Source organism: Phyllobates terribilis, unplaced genomic scaffold (assembly GCF_046119375.1).
Source record: "Phyllobates terribilis strain yellow unplaced genomic scaffold, ASM4611937v1 Scaffold_5__5_contigs__length_657084704, whole genome shotgun sequence".
Lineage (NCBI taxonomy): Eukaryota > Metazoa > Chordata > Amphibia > Anura > Dendrobatidae > Phyllobates > Phyllobates terribilis.
The window spans coordinates 245,047,200-245,072,929 of record NW_027362765.1 but is presented as its reverse complement, the minus strand read 5'-3'; the positions used below and the strand labels follow the sequence as shown (position 1 = coordinate 245,072,929).

At 44.5% G+C, this 25,730-nt stretch overlaps 1 long non-coding RNA gene across 2 annotated transcripts in view; it reads left to right on the top strand.

Moving 5' to 3' along the window:
• The window catches only part of LOC141271092 (uncharacterized), a 163,485-nt gene that overhangs the window by 29,888 nt on the left and 107,867 nt on the right, over window positions 1-25,730 (top strand). For both annotated transcript variants that reach the window (XR_012321827.1, XR_012321826.1), the window contains exon 2: window positions 7,571-7,643. This is a non-coding gene — a long non-coding RNA (uncharacterized lncRNA). The remainder of the gene's footprint in view (window positions 1-7,570; window positions 7,644-25,730) is intronic.

Genomic DNA, 25,730 nt, shown 5'->3' with positions numbered 1-25,730 from the left:
GTTTTTATTTGTCTGCCCAGTTTTTGAGAACTGACCACAGGTACTTGCTAGGATTGATACCTGGGGAGTTTCCTGGCAATGAAACAAAAATTTCAATGTTTTGGCCTCTGAACCACTTAGTTATAACTTTTGCCTTGTGACATGGTGCTCCATCATGCTGAAAAGAAGTTGTGAAAAGTTGCTCCTAGATAATGTATAGATCCCATTATTTATTCATGGTAGTGTTCTTAGGTAACATTGTTACTGAGCTGATTTATTTGGATGAAGAGCAACCTCACACATGAATGATCCCAGGATGCTTTACTATTGGGATGACATAGGATTCATGGTAGCGTTCACCTTTTCTTCTCCAGACAATCATTCTTCCAGATATCCTAATCATTCTAAAGGTAGCTTCATCAAAGAAAATAATTTTACCTCTGTCTTCTGTAGTCAGTCAAATCCCTGTATTTCTTGCAGTGTCAGTCTGTCCTTCATGTTTTTTTGTGTATTTTTAGAGATCTTTGCTGCTTTTCTTCACACCAGGCCAGCTTCCAATGAAAATATCCTTTGCCTCACTGTGCATATAGATGCACTGACACTTTCCTGCTGCTATTCCTGAGCAAGCTATAGAATGGTGTTGAACCCTCTTTAGAAAATGGTCCTGGCTCTTGATTGACTTTCTTGGCCTTGCTGAAGCCTTCCTCACAATAACTGAACCTCTCTCTTTGAAGTTCTTGATGATTCAATAAATGGTTGATTTAGGGGCAATCTTAGAAGTAGCAATGTCCTTGCCTGTAAAGCCATTTTGCTGCAAGGCAATGATGATACTCTTTTGGAGTTAATGCAAATTACCATTATAAAAACTGAAGTAGCAAACTTTGTAAAAAAACAAAATTTATATTTGTCTCAAAACTTTTGACCATGACTGTACTATTGTCCTTTCCAAGTTCTGCGAGTTGAGGCCCTACCTCTGCACAATCACGTCATACCTAGCTAACCGTCATTGATCGCCCAAAACAGTACAACTCTCTGGTGGGGGCACCAACTCGTTTTTTAACTGTTCCCACTGAATTGTTCCTGAGGCTTTTGATGCTGATCCAAAATCCAGACTGGAGCATGAGCATAGCTTCAAAGACCCAAATGGTATTCTGGTTTCAGAATGGAAGTGTCAGCTATTTCTCTGACTAAATAAGCTCACATATCACAGCAAAAGGGAATTCAGAAATGATAAGTACTGTAGTGAAGGAAATAAGTGTAAATGTAATTGTGGGTGATAGGAAGAGATTAAAATTTGTTGTGTAGGGAAAAGAGAATCAGACACTCAGTTCTAATTTTATACTGTCCCTTGGAGGGTAGAGAACGGGCAATGTCTTAGACTCTGTCAGGAAGTCGAAGGGTCAAATCTATTGAGTGTCCTTTGTTTAATCGGAAGAATTGTCAGGAACACATCCAGGTCAGAACACAGGGCAGTATCAAGTACACAATAAGTGGAAATAGTTATGGGAGACTGGCCAATTATATGGGATGCTGGGAACGCCCTGATTGGTCTACCCAACAGCCTCTGTCATCGGTAGACAACAAGTCCCTCACAATCATATGTATTCTGATCCCAACCGAAAGTGGTCACTTAACTTACAGTCCCACCACAGATAAAAAGAATCATTACACAGTTCCTATTGAAATCAGTGGGTTTTGTGAGTAATGCATGGTCTTCCTAGGCAAGAAATCCTCATTCAAGCTTTTTTCTAGTTTTAGATGATGGTCCTCAACATAGACCACTTTTTCATTAACGTAATTAGTGTACTTGGCAAAGAGTATTCTAAATAAGAGAACCCGCTTTACTGCAGTGCTCATCTAAAATTGTGTAATGTTTTTACTCAAGTTTTCTTTCCTTTTCCCAAATAATACACATTTCTTAAAGTTAGAAAATATTTCATGTGATAAATGTAATAGCACTACATTTTGTCCTACTCCAGAGTGGAGACGAATACTGAAATACAAGATTAATGGGACAATGACTTCTCACAGCAATGAGTCGTGGTATTAGTTTTATATACATTGGCAGAATACTTGTATATTTCTGTTTTTGGAGTTTCTTTTCGTGTGCTTCTGCAAACATAAAGAAATACCTCTACTGTGGCTGCTTTCGTGAAGACATTTGTCAGAGGCAGCCCTAGGCCTTTCTACTCTTTCTAATACTCATTTATGTTCACGTGTATTTATACTATGGTAGCTATGGGGGTATTACCATGAGTACAACAACTTTATTAGGTAATATTCCATTAAATCAGTATTGTTTTTGATGTTGGAGTCATACAGAATCTTTACAATATCAGGCTTTATAATCATTGTACTGTAACAGAGGGCAACGGTATAAATGGAAGAGAGAAGCTCTATTAAAAATTTCACAATGCGACCCCATTATGGTACGAGATTATGCCACACAGACCAGGACGACCCTACGTTTGATTTATGAGAGCACTAATGTGGCTTACCGATTGCCACAGTGGCATTGCCTCCCTCACAAGAGGTGATGCCATGCCTGGAAGCAAGCAGGGGTCCCCTAATCAGGTTTTACTAAGCATGCAACACTTTGCTGGCTCCAGACCAGCAAGGGGAGTTCCTCCCCTTAGCAACTGGGATCTGGGGCGGGGTTAATGAGACTTAGTGTGAGGAGTTGAAGTCAGGACGTCTAGGAGAGAAGAGCTGGGGACTGGAGCTGAGCGGCAGTTCACCCCAGAAGAACCAGCACAGAAGAACCGGACACGGGAGTCTGAGGCTATGGGGCACCGAAGGCCCAGCAGTAGAGACAGAAGGGCAGGAGACTGCAGGTATCCTGGCCCCATCAGACGCCCGGAGGCTCAGCAGCACAGAGGGCCCAGCACTGCCACGTGGGAGCGATGCACCAGCAAGGCCCGAGCTGCCTGCCATATGGGTGAGCACAGAAACGTTGCACTCAGGGACGAGGGTCATCGCACAGCTACAAGCAGCAGGGCCAAAGAATTTAGTGGAAAGGGTAGGCCTCCAACTTCACCTGGCAAGGAGGATTCTTTACTTGCTGCCCGGACTTCCACTTCAAGCCTAGTCCCAGTTTGCCTAATCACCGCCAGTAAAGATAAGAGGAAACCGCCATTAAGTTGTGGACTGATTATTGCTGCGCCATCAAACCCTGCACTACAACGCCCAGCATAACCTATAACATCTACACTGCCCTAGAGCTAAGCTCTACCTGTGGAGAGCAACACCATCTCTGCTGCAGTAACATCAGCTCCAGAGGACCTGCTCCGCAGCGGCGGCTCCCCTAGCCGCATACCACAGGTGGCGTCACAAACTTTATACAATCACTATAAATCCCGTATCAATAACCCTTTTTTTTATTGACCGCCCTGGGTGACGGACCGGGTCACTGCCACTGTGACACCCCCCAGCATTTATCGGCCCGGCACCGGGTACCCCATGGCCCAGGGGGCGCGTCACTAACCTAATATGTAATTAAGAATAAATCTGCACATGATCTGTATGGATTAATGGTAGGCATTCAGAATCATTTCATCATATTGTGCCAAGACAGGCCAGTCTAATACTGCTACTGTAAAGAAAATTAATAAAATGGAGTCCCATTCCTTGAGAAGATATTAACATGCCAAACAAATACTGCCTTCCCCTCACAGATGACCCCTTTTTTTATAAACTGCAAACACATATACAGTTCTGTGCAAAAGTTATAGGCAGGTGTTGGAAACAATACTGCAAGATGAGAATACGTTCATCAGGGTCGTATTTAGTGCAGGGCAGGATGGGGGCATTTACTTCGGGCACAGCTGGTAGCCAAAAGTGTCTCCCAGGCAGCTAGTGTGTCCCAGGCCGCTGCATTTTGCTGCCCCCCGGAATGGGAGTCGGACGTTCTCCGAGCCGACTCAGAAAAGGAGTAACACGCCAGCTCCCTGGATTCAATTGTATTTGTGTCTTTCAGGCACAAGTACTATTGAAGCCCTGACTACCACCATTTCGGGTGAGGATGATGTCAGCAGCGTGATCAGGTCAACTGATCACCCTGCTGATGTCACTCCTGCGTCGCAGAAGACATGTTCGGCGGCAAGGTGAGTATGACAAGAGACAGTGTGGGCAGGACGGGGAAGGTGGAATATGTGAGAAGACAGATTGGGCAGTAGGAGGGAGGGTAGAATAAGCGAGAAGACAGTATAGGGGGGAGGGCGGAATATGTGCGAAGTCAGTGTGGACAGGCGGGTGGAACATGAGAGAAGACAAAATAGGCAGAAGGATGGACTATGTGAGAAGACAGTATAAGCAGGAGGGGGGAGGGTGGAATATGTGAGAAGACAGTAGGAGCAGGGGGCTAGGAATGTGTTAGGAGACAGTATGGACAGGGGGGCTGGGAATGTGTGAGGAAACAGTATGGACAGGGGGTCTGGGAATGAGTCAGCAGATAGTATAGGCATTGGGGAATGTGTGAGGAGACAGTATAGACAGGGGGAATGTTTGAGAAGACAGTGCAGGCAGGGTTAAATGTGTGAGGAAAACTGTGTCCAAACCAATGAGCGGGTGCGGAATGTGTGAGGAGACAGTATGGGAAGGGGGGATGTGAGGTGACAGTATGGATGTGAAAAGTGTGTGGGGGACAGTACAGTGACTGGGTTGTATGGGGGCAGTATACAAAAGGGACAGCATGGGGGATAATGTGAGGACACAGTATGGAGGGGACAATATGCAGAGGGGTAGAGTGTGATAGAGACTGGGCAGTGTAGGGGGGACACTGTGTGAGGGGACAGTGTGAAGAAAAGGTACAGTATGGAAAGGAGAAAATGGTTTGGAGGCCATGTAGCATAAGAGGAACAGAATGAGGGTCATATTTTGTGCACGAAACACAGTGGGGGACAATTATATTTTTATTCAGGAGCATTATAATGACACTGTTATTTTTAAGGACACAGTGTCAGGATGTGTTGCAGAAGACCAGAGTAGATGAAAGTCTGCAGAGTCGGGATGTGGATGTGAAAAATCATCATTGCGTCTGGACAAGACAGTGAAGGAAAGAACGAGATCAACTCCAATCAGAGAAGATGCCACTTATAAAGTACCTGGATGTAAATGTTTATTGATGATACTGATTACATCTCATCAGTGCTGTGGTTCCTGTATAGTCCAGTCTAATTATGGCTTGTAACAACTCCCAGTATCTCCTTACCATTGTTAAGAACATGCTGGGAGTTTATAGGTTCATGCAATACAATTGTGCATGGGGCTGACCTGACATTACAATTGAGAACTGCACTAAGCTTGGTGCTGTATTCATGTACTGATGGTGGTCCTGGTGATGTATCCCTGTAATAATGATGCTTCTGGTGATGTATTTCTGTACTTATGGTGGTTTGGGTGATATATTTATATATTGATGGTGGTTGTGATGCTGTATTTCTATACTGATGGTGATTCTAGTGATGTATTCCTGCATTAATCATGGTTAAGACATTGTATTTCTATTCTGATTGTGGTTCTTGTGATGTATTCATGTACTGATGGTGTTTCCGGTAATGTATTTCTATACTGATGGTGGTTGTTATGCTGTAGTTCTATACTGATGATGGTTGAGGTGAGGTATTTTTGTACTGATGGTGGTTCTGGTGATGTATTCCTGTACTGATGGAACCTGTGATGCTATATTTCTGTACTGTTGGTGGTTCTGGTGCTGTATTTCTGTATCCCTATACAGTTATTAGTTCTGATCATGTACACATGTAGCAATCCATAACTTGTCAGATAACGTGATACATGGCTATGTTAATAAAGTATTGTGCTATCTAACAAGTTAAGGATTACTACATCTGTATTTATGCTAGGAACATTAATTATAAAATTCAACACTGTAAAATGCTACTAATATACTCACTGTCAGGATTGATCTCTGCTTGCCGATTCCAGCAGTCATCAAGTGACCACTCATATGTGATTTTTATACTTAGTCATGTGCCGCCTAGCTACTCGTCTTGCTTCTCTCAGTGAAGTAGGGGCTGGAGTTGATCACTGAACATTGAGAGAATCAGGAAGAGAAGCTAGTTTGCATGAGACTCTGAGGTTATGTGCAGACTATCAGGAGACGGCTGCGGCCCCGAGGCTGCGGAGAAGCCGCCTCTGGCTTCCGCTCATTGTGCAAATGAGTGCAGGCCTCTTTTTTTTCTCACATGCAGACTTTCCCCATAGAGATTAGGTCTATGGGAAAAGCCCGCATGCGGACCCGCCGGAGAAATTGACATACTGCGGTCTAGAAAGATGTGCCGCATGTCAGTTTCCGCAGGTGAGCCGCAGACGCATAGTGGACATGGAATTTCTACAAATCCCATCCACTATGCTGTAACATCTGTCCGCTGCGGATTGCACGCAGCGCACTTGCGCTTTGTCCAATCCGCAGTGAACACTGATCGTGTGCACATACCCTAAGTGTGAAAATCGCATTTGATTCATGATGACCACTCAAACAACTTAATCTGTGTATAGGGGGAGAACACCAAACTGAATTTTTGCCCCTGGTGGAGAAAAACCTAGATTTGCCTCTGACTTTCATAAATAGAAGTGTTAATAGTCTAAAATGCAAAGTGAAGGAACAAAAGAAATATCTAAATCAGATCAATATTTGGCATGAAAGCCCTTTTCCATCAAAACTGCATCAGTACTTTTAGGTACATTTGCACTCAGTTTTTGAAAGAATTCAGCAGGGAGGCTGTTCCAAATATCTTGGAGATGTAACCACAGATCTTCTATGGATGTAAGCTTGTGAAAATCTTTCATTCTCTTCATGTAATTCCAGACAGACTCGATGATGTTGAGATCAGGACTCTGTGGGGACCATATCATCACTTCCAGGACTCCTTGTTCTTCTTTTATGCTGAAGATAGGTTTTACTGAAATTGGCTGTATGTTTGAGGTTGTTGACCTGCTGCTAAATAACTTTGGAGTCAGGTGCTTTGGACAGATGAGCCAAAAACTAAAATATTTGACTGTAACATAAGGAAGTTTGTTTCACCAGAGATTGGCATAATAATGAATGTCTGTAGGCAAAATGAAACATAGTGGAGCTTCCTTGCAAGCTTGGGACAGCATTTTAACAAATGGAGTTAAGGATTTGGTCAGAATTAGTGGTGTTCTTAATACTGAGAAATACAGGCAGAAGCTTAGCCCTCATGCAATACCACCAGGAAGTTGCTTTATTGACTTAAATTTTTTTCTGCAACAAGGCAAAAACCCCAAATATACAGTCAATATCATTAAGAACTATCTTAAGTATGAAGAATAAGGTGGAAGAGATGGTATGGCCCCCACAGAGCCATGATCTCATCATCATCAAGTCTGTCTATGATTACATGAAGAGACAAGAATTTGCAAAAGCCTACATCCACAGAAGATCAGTGGTTAGTTCACAAAAACTGTGTGCAAGTGTACATAGGAGAATTGATGCTTTTATGATGCTTTGGTGATTACACCAAATATTGATTTGATTTAGGTATCTCCTTTGTTCATTCACTTTGCATTTTATTAATTGATAAAAATAATCTATTAACTCTTTTATTTTTAGGCTCACCTGGAAGGCACATGGAACAGTAGGATGCAGACAGTAGGCTATTCTGGATGGCAGACCAATAAGCAAGGTAGGACACATCAGAGGCCAGAAAACCAAGAGAGCAGAAAAGAGGAAAACGGCAGGTCAAAAGTAAAACTCAGATGTAGGTAGCAGAATCAACAGCAGATTGCAACATAGTGTGAACAAAGTCTAATAACAGTTTGTGATGCGTACAGCAAACAAGGGGTTAACTAGCAAGTCACAGCAGCAGCAAATGCAAATAGGCATTTAAGTGGGCATTTAAAGACCATGAAAGATGATAACACTGAGGAATTCCAGGCCGCTTCTAAGACCCAAAGTGGAGCACAACAAAAGGCGGCAATCATAGGGTAAGGGAGCTCAACCCCCTGAAGACGAGACAGGTGCATAACTTTTATTTTTGTAAGCATTCTTACTTTTTAGCTTTTATCTACACCTGCCTACAATTTTTTCACACAATGCTGTATTTCGTATTTTCCAACTTTTCATAGTGCCCATCCTGGAGGAAAGTAAACTCGGTGTGTGAAGTCCATTGGCATGCCCTCTTTTATAGCAATGCTCACTCCATACCCTCTTACCATGCCCCGTGATTATGTGTCTTGGTTAAGCCATAAAATCCCCAAAACTTCTATCCGGGAGGTTTATGTATGCATGAGCGGTGCTCAGGAAATCTGTTAAATCTTACAGGAGGTCTCTTCTTTTTCTGAGAGCCTACATGATGTTCCGGGAGAGTTGGCAAGTGTGATATTTATATGTTTCTTTTCCAAGCCTTCCACCCACACTGGCTTTGTCAGCACTACTGGAACTTAGTTATATAGTGTTCACAACTCTATAGATAAATCATAGGAGCTGCGGAGCCTAGCAAAAAAAATGACCTACTTCTAGTGGGGTAGCGTGGTTTGCCAATGTCCAGGGCATGGCAAGTATTGTGTCTCCTAATCCAATAATAATGCAGAGCACACAGCAGGCCGTCATAGGTGGGCAACGTAGTGACATCAATGTACCACCTGCACCGGGACACTAGCATTTTTTTGACCATATCCCTTCAGGATGGATAGTGGTGGGGTTTCTAAGTCTCTCAGTTTTACCACAAGATTCTACTGTATCAGCATCATGTTTACACTGCTACAGTTCAAAATGCCGCTTGTCTGGAGATCTGGGGCACCCAGCCAGAAGTTCAGGGCACTACCCAGCTCAAATTTTTTTTCTCTATATTGCATTTCTTTATTGCTGCCTGGTGCCAGGTTCCAAATCCCAAGACCTCATGGCTAGAGATGAGCGTTGTTCGACTCGAACTGTTCGCCAATCTCAAATTCGAGCTGTTTTGGGCGGTGTTCGAGACGTTCGCGAAAACACGAACGATTTGAGAAAAATTCGGCTGTTCGAGGTTATGTTCGATAACTGTTCGTGCACCAAAATCATAACTGGATTTTTCCTCAGTAATGATGAAAATTAATGTTAATACGCAGTTTGAGTGTACAGCGGGGTGGGGGGAGGGGCAGGGGATGGATCTCTGCAGGAATAATGAGATCTCCATTTTTTTTTCTCTTTCCCGCATTTGCAGTGGGGAGGTGCAATCTGTCAGCCTATCAGCAGCGCACACACGGAGCGAAGTGCTTTTTTTCACACAAGCAAGGGCATGTGTCATTGGCAGTGTATGTCACATGTCCTTACCCTATAAGACCAAGCCATTTTCCCCGTCGCCACCATTTTCTCACTGCTGCAGCTGCGTGTTAGACGGCCCGCTGTTGCTGTGTGCGCTATACCTTGTTAATTTCAAGCCAATTTTCGCACAAATCTACAGATAGCTTGGGAGTAGGGAATAGTTGTGATTGCAGTCCTTTTAAGGACTAGGTTACAGCATTTCCTACGACTTTTATCAGGCAAGTCTGTGCTCTTAAATAGATAGATTGTGGGAGTAAAGACTAATTGTAATTGCAGTCCTTTTCAGGACTAGGTTACATCAGTTCCTATCAGTTTTTGCCAGGCAGGTCTGTGCCAGTGCTGTGCAAGTTTTTTTCACAGCATTTGGCAGAATCTAGCAAAGCTAATCCTTTTTGGCCTATTGCAGAGTGTGTTAGTCAGTGGAGTAGCGTATCTGTGTTGCAAGATATACCACCTGTGTATAGAATACCAATTTTTTTACTGCACCTAGTGAAGTAAAATCTTTTGGGCATAGCATCATTCTATTAGTCCATCTATACTGACCTCCATCAGGTTGCAAATTGAATATAATTTTTTTCTGCATCTAGCTCTGAAAAAATATTTGAGCTTCTAGCAGTGTGTGGGACTTGTTCTATTAGTCCATCTATACTGACCTCCATCAGGTTGCAAACTGAATATAATTTTTTTATGCATCTAGCTCTGAAAAAATATTTGGCCTTCTAGCAGTGTGTGGGACTTGTTCTATTAGTCCATCTATACAGACCTCCATCACGCTGCAAATTCAAAATAATTTTTTGTCTGCATCTAGCTCTGAAAAAATATTTGGCCTTCTAGCAGTTTGTGGGACTTTCTCTATAAGTCCATCTATACTGACCTCCATCAGGTTGCAAATTAAAAATAATTTTTATCTACATCTACCTCTGAAAAAATATTTGGGCTTATAGCTGTGTGTGGGACTTGTTCTATTAGTCCATCTATACTGACCTCCATCAGGTTGCAAACTGAATATAATTTTTTTCTGCATCTAGCTCTGAAAAAATATTTGGCCTTCTAGCAGTGTGTGGGACTTTCCCTATTAATCCATCTATACTGACCTCCATCAGGTTGCAAATTAAAAATAATTTTTATCTGCATCTAGCTCTGAAAAAATATTTGGCCTTCTAGCAGTGTGTGGGACTTTCTCTATTAGTCCATCTATACTGACCTCCATCAGGTTGCAAATTAAAAATAATTTTTTGTCTGCATCTAGCTCTGAAAAAATATTTGGCCTTCTAGCAGTGTGTGGGACTTTCTCTATTAGTCCATCTATACTGACCTCCATCAGGTTGCAAATTCAAAATAATTTTTTGTCTACATCTAGCTCTGAAAAAATATTTGGCCTTCTAGCAGTGTGTGGGACTTTCTCTATTAGTCCATCTATACTGACCTCCATCAGGCTGCAAATTAAAAATAATTTTTATCTGCATCTACCTCTGAAAAAATATTTGGCCTTCTAGCTGTGTGTGGGACTTGTTCTATTAGTCCATCTATACTGACCTCCATCAGGTTGCAAACTGAATATAATTTTTTTCTGCATCTAGCTCTGAAAAAATATTTGGCCTTCTAGCAGTGTGTGGGACTTTCTCTATTAGTCCATCTATACTGACCTCCATCAGGTTGCAAATTAAAAATAATTTATATCTGCATCTAGCTCTGAAAAAATATTTGGCCTTCTAGCAGTGTGTGGGACTTTCTCTATTAGTCCATCTATACTGACCTCCATCAGGTTGCAAATTAAAAATAATTTTTTGTCTGCATCTAGCTCTGAAAAAATATTTGGCCTTCTAGCAGTGTGTGGGACTTTCTCTATTAGTCCATCTATACTGACCTCCATCAGGTTGCAAACTGAATATATTTTTTTTCTACATCTACCTCTGAAAAAATATTGGGCTTCTAGCTGTGTGTGGGACTTGTTCTATTAATCCATCTATACAGACCTCCATCAGGTTGCAAACTGAATATAATTTTTTTCTGCATCTACCGCTGAAAAAATATTTGGGCTTCTAGCTGTGTGTGGGACTTGTTCTATTAGTCCATCTATACTGACCTCCATCAGGTTGCAAACTGAATATAATTTTTTTCTGCATCTACCTCTGAAAAAATATTTGGGCTTCTAGCTGTGTGTGGGACTTGTTCTATTAGTCCATCTATACTGACCTCCATCAGGTTGCAAACTGAATATAATTTTTTTCTGCATCTAGCTCTGAAAAAATATTTGGCCTTCTAGCAGTGTGTGGGACTTTCTCTATTAGTCCATCTATACTGACCTCCATCAGGTTGCAAATTAAAAATAATTTATATCTGCATCTAGCTCTGAAAAAATATTTGGCCTTCTAGCAGTGTGTGGGACTTTCTCTATTAGTCCATCTATACTGACCTCCATCAGGTTGCAATTTAAAAATAATTTTTTGTCTGCATCTAGCTCTGAAAAAATATTTGGCCTTCTAGCAGTGTGTGGGACTTTCTCTATTAGTCCATCTATACTGACCTCCATCAGGTTGCAAACTGAATATATTTTTTTTCTACATCTACCTCTGAAAAAATATTGGGCTTCTAGCTGTGTGTGGGACTTGTTCTATTAATCCATCTATACAGACCTCCATCAGGTTGCAAACTGAATATAATTTTTTTCTGCATCTACCGCTGAAAAAATATTTGGGCTTCTAGCTGTGTGTGGGACTTGTTCTATTAGTCCATCTATACTGACCTCCATCAGGTTGCAAACTGAATATAATTTTTTTCTGCATCTACCTCTGAAAAAATATTTGGGCTTCTAGCTGTGTGTGGGACTTGTTCTATTAGTCCATCTATACTGACCTCCATCAGGTTGCAAACTGAATATAATTTTTTTCTGCATCTAGCTCTGAAAAAATATTTGGCCTTCTAGCAGTGTGTGGGACTTTCTCTATTAGTCCATCTATACTGACCTCCATCAGGTTGCAAATTAAAAATAATTTTTCTCTGCATCTAGCTCTGAAAAAATATTTGGCCTTCTAGCAGTGTGTGGGACTTTCTCTATTAGTCCATCTATACTGACCTCCATCAGGTTGCAAATTAAAAATAATTTTTTGTCTGCATCTAGCTCTGAAAAAATATTTGGCCTTCTAGCAGTGTGTGGGACTTTCTCTATTAGTCCATCTATACTGACCTCCATCAGGTTGCAAATTCAAAATAATTTTTTGTCTGCATCTAGCTCTGAAAAAATATTTGGCCTTCTAGCAGTGTGTGGGACTTTCTCTATTAGTCCATCTATACTGACCTCCATCAGGCTGAAAATTAAAAATAATTTTTATCTGCATCTACCTCTGAAAAAATATTTGGCCTTCTAGCTGTGTGTGGGACTTGTTCTATTAGTCCATCTATACTGACCTCCATCAGGTTGCAAACTGAATATAATTTTTTTCTGCATCTAGCTCTGAAAAAATATTTGGCCTTCTAGCAGTGTGTGGGACTTTCTCTATTAGTCCATCTATACTGACCTCCATCAGGTTGGAAATTAAAAATAATTTATATCTGCATCTAGCTCTGAAAAAATCTTTGGCCTTCTAGCAGTGTGTGGGACTTTCTCTATTAGTCCATCTATACTGACCTCCATCAGGTTGCAAATTAAAAATAATTTTTTGTCTGCATCTAGCTCTGAAAAAATATTTGGCCTTCTAGCAGTGTGTGGGACTTTCTCTATTAGTCCATCTATACTGACCTCCATCAGGTTGCAAACTGAATATATTTTTTTTCTGCATCTACCTCTGAAAAAATATTGGGTTTCTAGCTGTGTGTGGGACTTGTTCTATTAATCCATCTATACAGACCTCCATCAGGTTGCAAACTGAATATAATTTTTTTCTGCATCTACCTCTGAAAAAATATTTGGGCTTCTAGCTGTGTGTGGGACTTGTTCTATTAGTCCATCTATACTGACCTCCATCAGGTTGCAAACTGAATATAATTTTTTTCTGCATCAAGCTCTGAAAAAATATTTGGCCTTCTAGCAGTGTGTGGGACTTTCTCTATTAGTCCATCTATACTGACCTCCATCAGGTTGCAAATTAAAAATAATTTTTTGTCTGCATCTAGCTCTGAAAAAATATTTGGCCTTCTAGCAGTGTGTGGGACTTTCTTTATTAGTCCATCTATACTGACCTCCATCAGGTTGCAAATTAAAAATAATTTTTTGTCTGCATCTAGCTCTGAAAAAATATTTGGCCTTCTAGCAGTGTGTGGGACTTTCTCTATTAGTCCATCTATACTGACCTTCATCAGGTTGCAAACTGAATATATATTTTTTCTGCATCTACCTCTGAAAAAATATTGGGCTTCTAGCAGTGTGTGGGACTTGTTCTATTAATCCATCTATACTGACCTCCATCAGGTTGCAAACTGAATATAATTTTTTTCTGCATCTACCTCTGAAAAAATATTTGGGCTTCTAGCTGTGTGTGGGACTTGTTCTATTAATCCATCTATACAGACCTCCATCAGGTTGCAAACTGAATATAATTTTTTCTGCATCTACCTCTGAAAAAATATTTGGGCTTCTAGCTGTGTGTGGGACTTGTTCCATTAATCCATCTATACTGACCTCCATCAGGTTGCAAACTGAATATAATTTTTTTCTGCATCTAGCTCTGAAAAAATATTTGGCCTTCTAGCAGTGTGTGGGACTTTCTCTATTAGTCCATCTATACTGACCTCCATCAGGTTGCAAATTAAAAATAATTTTTATCTGCATCTAGCTCTGAAAAAATATTTGGCCTTCTAGCAGTGTGTGGGACTTTCTCTATTAGTCCATCTATACTGACCTCCATCAGGTTGCAAATTAAAAATAATTTTTTGTCTGCATCTAGCTCTGAAAAAATATTTGGCCTTCTAGCAGTGTGTGGGACTTTCTCTATTAGTCCATCTATACTGACCTCCATCAGGTTGCAAATTCAAAATAATTTTTTGTCTGCATCTAGCTCTGAAAAAATATTTGGCCTTCTAGCAGTGTGTGAGACTTGTTCTATTAGTCCATCTATACTGACCTCCATCAGGTTGCAAACTGAATATAATTTTTTTCTGCATCTAGCTCTGAAAAAATATTTGGCCTTCTAGCAGTGTGCGAGACTTTCTCTATTAGTCCATCTATACTGACCTCCATCAGGTTGCAAATTAAAAATAATTTATATCTGCATCTAGCTCTGAAAAAATATTTGGCCTTCTAGCAGTGTGTGGGACTTTCTCTATTAGTCCATCTATACTGACCTCCATCAGGTTGCAAATTAAAAATAATTTTTTGTCTGCATCTAGCTCTGAAAAAATATTTGGCCTTCTAGCTGTGTGTGGGACTTGTTCTATTAATCCATCTATACTGACCTCCATCAAGTTGCAAATTAAAAATAATTTTTTGTCTGCATCTAGCTGTGAAAAAATATTTGGCCTTCTAGCAGTGTGTGGGACTTTCTCTATTAGTCCATCTATACTGACCTCCATCAGGTTGCAAACTGAATATTTTTTTTTCTGCATCTACCTCTGAAAAAATATTTGGGCTTCTAGCTGTGTGTAGGACTTGTTCTATTAGTCCATCTATACTGACCTCCATCAGGTTGCAAACTGAATACAATTTTTTTCTGCATCTAACCCAGCCAATAGTTTTGGCCTAATACCAAAGTTTGGCCACTCAGCTCTGCTCGGTTCCCATCCATTGTTTTTTTGTGCAAACAACTCCAGAGTTGTGAATTAGTTAACCACCAAAATGAGTGGAAAAAGGCCTGCTGCTGGTGGAAAGGGGAATAGGCGTGTTGGGAAGGGGAAAAAAGGTTGTGTCCGTGGGGTAGGTGTTAAAGCAACAGTAACATCTGCAGAAGAAAGACCATCTTCCAGCCAAACTAAAATGTCTACTTCTTTTAGCGGACAATGTGATAAGATCCCTTTCTTACAGCCACGCCAATCGCTACAAATTCCAGATGAGGCACAAAAACAGCAGGTGCTTCAACGGATATCAAGTGCTCCTTTAAGTGGGCTCTCCTCCACATCAACTTCAACATCACAAATACTCCAGTCCTCAAAGGTGTCACCCCAATCGCACTTGCTTCCTCACAGCTCCCAAATCTCCAGCTGCCCGTCTGAGTATGAGGTAGAAGAACAGATGGTTGAGTCTGCAGAGCTGTTTACTCATACTATAGCCTGGGGATCAGAGGTCGACTCCAGCGCTTCTGTGAATCCAGACGAGGAAATGATCTGCACTGATGCCCAGAATCTTTATGAGTCGGATCCAGGACCAGACGCAGAAGGTTCTGACCATAATGTAGACCCTCATTCCCAAACTGTAACTCCTGTTGGTGGAGACAATGAGGAAGACGATGATGAGACTCAAATACCTGATTGGAGCGACAACTTTAGTTTTTTGTCAGGGCAGGAACAGGTTGGCTCTGAGGACGACGGGTGTGATAACGCACAGGGTGATGATGATGAGGTTGGAGATCCCACTTACTGTCAACCCACAGTCAGCCAAGAGATGAGGTCAGCAGAGGAGGTGGAGGAAGATGCTAGTGACGACGAGGTCAGGTTGCGCCTTCCTGGACAGAGACGTAGTACTGGAAGCACGTCAACAACTGCATCCTCAAACACAACTCTGCCTCTCACCACAAGTCGTGGTGGCTCTTCAGGTCGCATGGGTGCTAAGCCTTGCATAGCCTGGGCATTTTTTCAGATCGATAAAGATGACCCAACTCGTGTTATCTGTAACATTTGTCAGCAAAAGCTAAGTAGAGGCCAAAAAATACATAGTTTGAGTACTTCATGCATGAACCGGCACATGGACATGAAGCATAAGTTGCAGTGGGAAGCTCAGTGTGCTACAATGCGGCCTAGCCGGCCGGGTTAACCACCGTCTGCCATATCTTGTGCATCCGCGGCCTCTTCATCCTCTGTGACTGGGGGGACAGCAGTCACACCTGTTTTGGGGCGCAGACCTGCCACCTCTTTACCCGCAACAGCCAGCGTGATTGGCAGGTCATCATTTTCTTTGGAGGTGGTAACACCAGCTGGTGTTGAGCGCTGTCCGACATCGATAGCACCACCTTTGGATCAAGGCAACCTAACATGTCCGCCTGCATCTTCCTCACAGACCGGCAGTTTGCCGGGGACACCCTTATCAACCCCGTCTAAGCACAATAGCCAGCCCTCGGTCCCTCAGATGTGGACAAGTAAAAGACCATTTCCTCCTAGCCATGAGAAAGCTAAGAGGTTGAATTTCACCATCTGCAAGCTCTTGGCTACAGAAATGCTGCCTTTCTGCCTGGTGGACACAGAGGATTTTCGAGACCTTATGTCCGTCGCAGTGCCCCAGTACCAGATGCCCAGTCGGCACTACTTCTCAAAGAAAGGTGTGCCTGCGCTCCACCAGCATGTCGCACACAACATCACCGCTTCTTTGAGAAACTCTGTGTGTGACAGGGTGCATTTCACCACAGACACTAGGACGAGTAGGCATGGACAGGGGCGTTACATGTCGCTGACTGGGCACTGGGTGTCACGGGTGTGTCGCCACGAAGATCGTCACGATTACACAGCCTGACTTCTCGCAGCTGACTTTTTGGTGCTTTGTGTTTTCGGCAGTGAGGGAGTTAATTCTCTCTCTCTCTGTGCTAGACGAGGTCCAGCCTCGCCCAGCTGCAATCAATGTTGCTGTAGTGAGACTCCTTCAAATGCCTGCTGGTCTGTTTGGGAAGTGTCGGTGAAAGCATTTCTTACAGACTTACAGAGCGGATCGTGGTATTTGGAGTTTCTGAGATAAGTGTATTTGGAGTGTTTTTTCCCTTCCTCGCTTTATCATTTATCTCCTTTCCCGTTGGTGTTCCCTCTGTTGTAGTTGTGTAGTTTTTGTATGCAAGGTGGTTTTGGTTTTTCCCTTGTACTGTCTCGTTCGTCTAAGTACTGTGTGTGGGCATATTATTACTTGTCCTCTTTTGTTGTGATCGGGGTCCTTCTAAGGACTAGATTACTTAGGTGCTGGGATCCTCAGGAGGTAGGGGTTACGCTGGCGGCCTGGACCTCTGTACCTTTAACAGTACCTCCAGGTTGAGGGATTAGTCAGGGCCCCAGCTTAGGGTCAGCTTAGGCCCCCTACCTCCAGTATACAGAGACAGCGTGACATTTTCACCGACCCACTTAGTTTTTCTCCAGCTACCATGGATCCAGTAGCCGGTCTAGCTCGGCAGTTGCAGAGTTTGTCCATGGAGCTGGCGGACGTTAGGTCCAAGGTTTTGCATCCTCAGGAGCAAGCCGGACCAGAACCTAAAGTAGCTCTCCCTGACAGGTTCACTGGGGGGCGGGACAAGTTTTTTGTTTTCCGGGAGGCATGCAAATTGTACTTTCGGCTGCGGCCTCGGTCATCGGGGAGTGAAGAACAAAGGGTGGGAATTGTCATCTCGCTCCTACAAGGGGACCCACAATCTTGGGCGTTCTCTCTTCCGCCGGGCTCCCCGGCTCTCCAGTCAGTGGATAGGTTTTTCGCTGCTCTGGGACTCGTATATGATGACCCAGATCGGATCTCCCTTGCTGAGTCTAAGTTACGTAGGATCCAGCAGGGAGATCGTCCGGCGGAGGAATTCTGTTCGGAGTTCCGTAGGTGGGCCACGGACACCCAGTGGAACGACCCGGCTCTTAGGAGCCAGTTTTGTCAAGGTTTATCCGACAAATTACAGGATGTGTTGGCACAGTATGACTCTCCCGCGTCACTGGAAGCCGCTATGGCCCTGGCTATTCGCGTTGACAGACGGCTTCGGGAGAGGTGCGGGATAACTCGACCCCCTGTGATGACTCCACCTCCTACAAGGTCCCCTCATATGGTGGTTCCCCTGGTCAGTCCAGAGGAGCCTATGCAATTAGGAGGGACATCATTTCGGGGGAGGGGACCGGTGGTGCGCCATAAGACAGGAGGGTGTTTCTTCTGCGGGAGAAAGGGACATTTTATTGGGGGGTGTCCATCCCGTCCCTTGCAGAGTGAAGAGTCGTCGGAAAACTGTTGATCCCAGGTTGTGTGGTGGACGGCAATCTGGGAGTAGGTATTTCGTCCCTAGGTTCGTCTCAGTTTCTCGTACCGGCGGAGGTGGTGGTGGGTACGAGAACTGAGAGGATATCTGTTCTTCTGGATAGTGGGGCCGGGGCTAATCTGGTTGATGCTCGGTTTGCCCGGGTTCAAGGTATGCGATTGAGTGAGTTGGCTAAACCCATCCCCATATTCTCGATCGATGCCAGGCCTCTCGGTCAGGGAAGTTTTTTGCAAGCTGTGCATGACGTAAAACTTCAAGTGGGGGCGATACATAAAGAACTGTTGTCTTGCTACGTGTTGGAGGGTCTTCCCACTCCTATAGTGTTGGGCCTTCCTTGGTTAACTAAGCATAACCCGGTTATTAATTGGCAAACCAGAGAGATAAGCCAATGGAGTAAATTCTGTAATAAAAACTGCATGAACACGGTCATCGGTGCTGTTACTCCTTGGGTCTTACCTCCATTTCTGGCGGACTTTGAGGATGTATTCTCGGAGAAAGAGTGTCAGGAACTACCTCCTCATCGCGAGTATGACTGTTCTGTAAAACTGCTCCCTGAGGCCAAGTTACCTAAAGCTAGGTTGTATAACCTTTCTGGTCCTGAGAGGCAGGCCATGAAGGATTATATTTCAGAAAGTCTGGCTAAGGGGCATATTAGACCTTCATCTTCACCGGTGGCTGCGGGGTTCTTCTTTGTTAAGAAGAAAGATGGAGGCCTACGCCCTTGCCTGGATTTCCGTGAACTTAATCGGATTACGATCCGAGATCCGTATCCACTCCCACTTATTCCCGATCTCTTTAATCAGATCGTGGGCGCCAAATGGTTCTCTAAGTTGGATCTCAGGGGGGCGTACAATCTGATTAGGATGAAGGAGGGGGATGAGTGGAAGACGGCGTTTAACACTCCGGAGGGGCATTATGAGAACCTTGTCATGCCATTCGGTCTGACTAATGCCCCGGCGGTGTTCCAACACTTTGTTAATGACATTTTTCGCCGCCTGGTGGGACAGTTTGTTGTCATATATCTGGATGATATCTTAATTTACTCGCCGGATCTGGTGTCTCATCAGGAGCACGTTAGGCAGGTGTTACAGATCTTGCGGGATAATAAACTGTATGCCAAATGGGAAAAGTGTGTGTTCGCCGTACAGGAACTCCAGTTTTTAGGCTTCCTGGTTTCAGCGTCCGGTTTTCGTATGGACCCTGGGAAAGTGCGGGCAGTTCTTGAGTGGGATCGGCCAGAGAATCTTAAGGCACTACAACGTTTCCTGGGGTTTGCTAATTATTACCGGAAGTTCATTCGTAATTTCTCGTCCATGGTTAAGCCTCTCACAGACATGACTAAAAAGGGGACGGATTTTTCTAGGTGGTCTGACAAGGCTTGTCAAGCATTCTCCTCCTTGAAAAAATGTTTTGCCTCGGCACCCATACTCATTCAACCTGATGCGTCACAGCCATTCATTGTAGAGGTAGACGCTTCCGAGGTAGGGGTGGGAGCAGTATTGTCACAGGGTTCGTCCCCTGGTAAGTGGCATCCGTGCGCCTTTTTCTCTAAAAAATTGTCGTCCGCTGAGAGGAATTACGATGTCGGCAATAGGGAACTCTTGGCCATTAAGTTAGCTTTTGAGGAGTGGCGCCATTTTTTGGAGGGGGCAGTCCATCCGGTCACCGTCATCACCGATCACAAGAACCTGCTATATCTGGAGTCCGCGAAACGTCTGAATCCCAGACAAGCTAGGTGGTCATTGTTTTTTACCAGGTTTAATTTTGTCGTTACATATCGTCCTGGGTCAAAAAATGTAAAGGCGGATGCCTTATCTCGTAGTTTCCCTGGGGCCGGGAATACGGACGACCCGATTCCTATCCTTCAGGAGGGGGTGGTGGTTTCGGCAGTATGCTCTGAGCTGGAGGAGGAGGTATTGGAGGCTCAGGGGGACTCCCCTGTTGGACCTCCGGGGAGACTGTTTGTTCCAGATCAGTTGCGACAAAAGGTGATCGAGGCACACCATAACTCAGTTTTGGCAGGACACCCGGGGAGTAAAGCAACTGTGGATCTCCTCTCGCGTCGGTTTTGGTGGCCTAACTTACATAAGGAGGTGGTAACTTTTGTCGCGTCCTGTGGGGTTTGTGCGCGCTCTAAGACCTCACATACCCGTCCGTCTGGGGCCCTCTTACCTTTGAAGATCCCGGAGCGTCCTTGGACTCATCTGTCTATGGACTTTATTACGGACCTCCCTCCGTCTTCGGGTAAAACGGTCATACTCGTTGTAGTGGACAGGTTCAGCAAGATGGCACATTTTATCGCTCTTCCGGCTCTCCCTAATGCTAAAACTCTTGCGCAGGTGTTCATTGGGGAGATTGTGAGGCTTCACGGGGTACCCTCCGATGTGGTGTCTGATCGGGGGTCTCAGTTTGTGTCCAAGTTCTGGAAGGCGTTTTGTGCACGGCGGGGGATGCATTTGTCATTCTCATCGGCTTTTCACCCTCAGACCAATGGTCAGACGGAACGTATGAACCAGAGCTTGGAGACATATCTCCGGTGTTTTGTGTCAGAGAACCAGGAGGACTGGGCTTCTTTCTTACCTCTGGCAGAGTTTGCTCTTAATAATAGGCGGAGCGAGTCCACTGGTAAGTCCCCGTTTTTTGGGGCATATGGTTTTCACCCCCAGTTTTGTACTTTCAGTAGGGGGGGCTCTTCGGGGGTTCCTGAGGAGGAACGATTTTCCTCATCACTCGCTTCAGTATGGAGAGGGGTCCTGAAGAATCTGAATACTATGGGGAACCGATACAAACGTATGGCTGATAGGAGGAGAGTGTCTGGTCCGGACCTAAGTGTGAACGATCGGGTATGGTTGTCTACCAGGAATATTAAACTTAAGGTTCCCTCCTGGAAACTGGGTCCCAGGTTCATCGGGCCGTACAGAATCAGTTCTATTATTAATCCGGTGGCATTCCGTCTTGACCTCCCCCCTACGTTTAAAATTCACAACGTGTTCCACAGATCGTTGCTTAAGAGGTATGTGGCGCCGGTGGTACCGTCACCTTTACCTCCCCCTCCAGTGGTGGTCAATGGTAACTTGGAGTTCCAGGTATCAAGGGTCATCGATTCACGTTTTAATCGCCGGTCCCTTCAGTACCTGGTTCATTGGAAAGGGTATGGTCCTGAGGAGAGGATGTGGGTTCCTGCGTCGGATATTAACGCAGACCGATTAGTTCGGGCCTTCCACACGACTCACCCGGATAAACCTGGCCCTGAGGGTCCGGAGGCCCCTCGTAGAAGGGGGGGTACTGTCACGGGTGTGTCGCCACGAAGATCGTCACGATTACACAGCCTGACTTCTCGCAGCTGACTTTTTGGTGCTTTGTGTTTTCGGCAGTGAGGGAGTTAATTCTCTCTCTCTCTGTGCTAGACGAGGTCCAGCCTCGCCCAGCTGCAATCAATGTTGCTGTAGTGAGACTCCTTCAAATGCCTGCTGGTCTGTTTGGGAAGTGTCGGTGAAAGCATTTCTTACAGACTTACAGAGCGGATCGTGGTATTTAGAGTTTCTGAGATAAGTGTATTTGGAGTGTTTTTTCCCTTCCTCGCTTTATCATTTATCTCCTTTCCCGTTGGTGTTCCCTCTGTTGTAGTTGTGTAGTTTTTGTATGCAAGGTGGTTTTGGTTTTTCCCTTGTACTGTCTCGTTCGTCTAAGTACTGTGTGTGGGCATATTATTACTTGTCCTCTTTTGTTGTGATCGGGGTCCTTCTCAGGACTAGATTACTTAGGTGCAGGGATCCTCAGGAAGTAGGGGTTACGCTGGCGGCCTGGACCTCTGTACCTTTAACAGTACCTCCACGTTGAGGGATTAGTCAGGGCCCCAGCTTAGGGTCAGCTTAGGCCCCCTACCTCCAGTATACAGAGACAGCGTGACATTGGGTAACTATGGTGACAGCAGGACAAGGGGCTGCTGTCCAAGTCTTGCCGTCCCCACGAGTTGTGCGTCAATCCTCTTTATGTCAAAGTTCCTCCACTGCTTCTGCCTCCTCAACCTCCTCTCGGTCTTCCACCTGCACCCAAAGCCTGTCTGGTCATGCCACAAGCTTTCTAACTGCGCAGAAGGGATCCTGCACACCTCCTTACTATGCTGGCAGTAGGGCTCAACGTCATCAGGCGGTTTTTACTTTGAAATGTCTGGGAAATGTGAGTCACACAGCTGAGGAGTTGTGGTCAGCTCTGGAGAACCAATTTCATGAATGGTTGTCTCCACTGGACCTGAAACCAGGGAAGGCCGTGTGCGACAATGCTGCAAACCTGGGTGCGGCCCTTCGCCGGGGCAATGTCACAGACGTGCCTTGTATGGCTCACGTGTTGAACCTGGTTGTCCAGCAATTTTTAGCCCACTATCCCAGACTAGATGGCCTTCTGCAGAGGGCACGGTCGCTGTGTGCTCACTTCCGCCGTTCGCATCCCGCAGCTCAGCGACTTACATCTCTACAGAAGTCGTTGGGCCTGCCACTTCACCGGCTAAAATGCGATGTGCCTACCCGGTGGAATTCAACTCTGCACATGTTGCAGCGACTGTGGCAGCACCGACAAGCCCTGGTGCAATACGTTCTGACGTATAGCCTGGGCCAACGAGATCCAGAGGTGGGGCAAATCACGCTGGAGGAGTGGTCTCAGATCAGGGACCTATGCACCCTTCTGCACAGTTTTGAAATGGCGACGAAGATGTTTAGTGCTGACGCTGCCATTATCAGCATGACTATTCCGGTGATTTACATGCTGGAGCACATGTTAAACAGAATTCGGAGTCAGGTGGTGGCACAAGAGGAGGTGGAGGAAGTAGAGGAGGAGGAGTTGTATGCGGAAGGGCTAACATCTGCAAGGTCCAGACGGTCGGCAGCACCAAGGCGGCAGGCATGTGAGGGTGGGGGAGATAGTTTTACCAGGGCGCATGGTAGCAGCCAAACTAGTGAGGAAGGTGCAGGAGCCTAGGAAGAAGTGGAGGACGAACTGATGGAAGACTCATCAGATGAGGGAGACCTTGATCACATTTCTGTTGTGCGAGGTTGGGGGGAGAGGACAGAGGAAGGAAGCATGATTGTTACCTCGCCACCAACACAACAGGGACTTGGTGCTCCTGGATGCGCAACACACATGAGTGCCTTCTTGCTGCACTATCTGCAACATGACCCTCGAATTGTGAGAATTAGAAATAATCCTGACTACTGGGTTGCCACACTGTTAGATCCCCGGTACAAAAGTAAATTTGCAGAAATTATTCCTGCCATAGAAAGGGATGCACGCATGCAGGAATATCAGCAGAGACTGTTGCAGAATCTTACATGTGCTTTTCCACAAAACACCAGTGGTGCACGTAGTGAATCTCACAGTTCCAACTTGCCAACCGTGGGACCGTCAAGTGTTCAGCACTCAAACCGTAACAGAACCACAGTATCTGCTGGTAACATCAATTTTGCGGAATCATTTCACCACTTTTTTAGCCCATCCTTTGCAAGGCCACAGGAGACAATAAGTCTGACACATAGTCAACGCCTAGAGACGATGATACAGGAGTATCTCCAAGTAAACATTGAAGCCATGACTGTGTCACTGGACCCTTGCTCTTTTTGGGCTTCCAATCTGGATAAATGGCCGGAGCTAGCCACTTATGCCTTGGAGATCTTGTCATGCCCCGCAGCCAGCGTTCTGTCTGAACGTGTGTTCAGCGCTGCTGGTGGTGTGCTGACAGATAAGCGCACGCGGCTCTCCACTGATAATGTAGACAGACTCACGTTCATAAAGATGAACAAATCATGGATCCGAAACGACTTTTCTACCCCTGTGTCATCCTGGAGAGAGTAAAAGCTTGATGATTGGTTAAAATCACCCTACCAACCGTTTTAAGCTTTCAAATTACTAATCATGTTTATCTGTATCTTGGCTGGAAAATAATTTGGGCTTTGTAGCAGTGTGCAGCACTGATTCTATTAGGCCATCTATAATAAGCTCCACCAGATTTAAAATTACTAATCATGTTTATCTGTATCTTGACTGGAAAATAATTTGGGCTTTGTAGCAGTGTGCAGCAGTGATCCTATTAGGCCATCTATACTAAGCTCCACCAGATTTAAAATTAATAATAATTTTTAGCTGCATCTAGCCCGGAAAATAATTTTGGGGCTCCAAGATGCGCAAGACACATAAGTGCCTTCTTGCTGCACTACCTGCAACATGACCATCATATTGTCAGAATTCGAAGTAATCATGACTCCTGGGTTGCCAGACTCTTAGATCCCCCAAACTTTTCGATCAACCTTTTCATTTTAATAAAGACCAAAAAAATGGTCATTTTTGAAATTATAAGCATTAGCAGGTTATTAGAAACTGAAATCAAACAGTTTTCAACTCAAAACTTTATTCTAGGTGATGTTACATTTTCACATAGGACCCCTTGTTCGAAAGGAGCTTCTGAACTCTCTCGTCCATTGAATTTGTCAGGTTTTGGATGGTTTCTGCTTCAATTGTTTTGCATGAGGACAGAATACCCTCCCAGAGCTGTTGCTTAGATGTGAACTGCCTCCCGCCATCATAGACACTCCTTTTGATGATGCTCCAGAGGTTCTGAATGGGGTAAAGGTCAGGGGAGCATGGGGGTCACACCATAAGTTTGTCCCCTTTTATGCCCATATCAGCCAGAGATGCAGATGTTTTATGTGCAGCATGAGATGGTGCATTATCATGCAAAAAAATGATCTTGCTGTGAAATACACGGTTCTTCTTCTTGAACCATGGCAGGAAGTGCTGTTTGAGAAAATCCACATACATTATGGAGTTCATCTTTAGCGCCTTCAGGGATCCTAAAGGGGCCGACAATCTCTCTCCCCATGATTCCAGCCCAAAACATTACTCCACCTCCTCCTTGTTGGCGCTGTAGCCGTGTTTGCGTGGGGTGTCCATCAACCAGCCATCCTCCACTCCATCTATCTGGACCATCGAGCGCTGCACGGCACTCATCCGTGAACAAAACAGTTTTGAAATCAGTCTTCATCTAATGTTTGGCCCACTGGAGCCGTTTCTGCTTGTGTGAAGTGGATAGAGGAGGTCGACAGGATGGCGTATGCACAGCTGCAAACCTCTGAAGGACCCTGCATCTTGTTGTTCGGAGGACGATGGAGGCACCAGCAGCTTCAAAAACTTGTCTGCTGCTATGACAAGGCTTTTTTGCCGCTGCTCTTTTAACCTGACGTAATTGCCTGTAGGAAAGAGTCCTCAATTTGCCCTTATCAGCACGCACACGTGTGTACTGTGAATCAGCTACATACTTCTTGATTGCCAAGACACTTCACCCTGATCATCGCACAATGTTGATTGTAGTCATGCCTTGACCTAAACACTCCACAATTTGTTGCTTCTCAGCA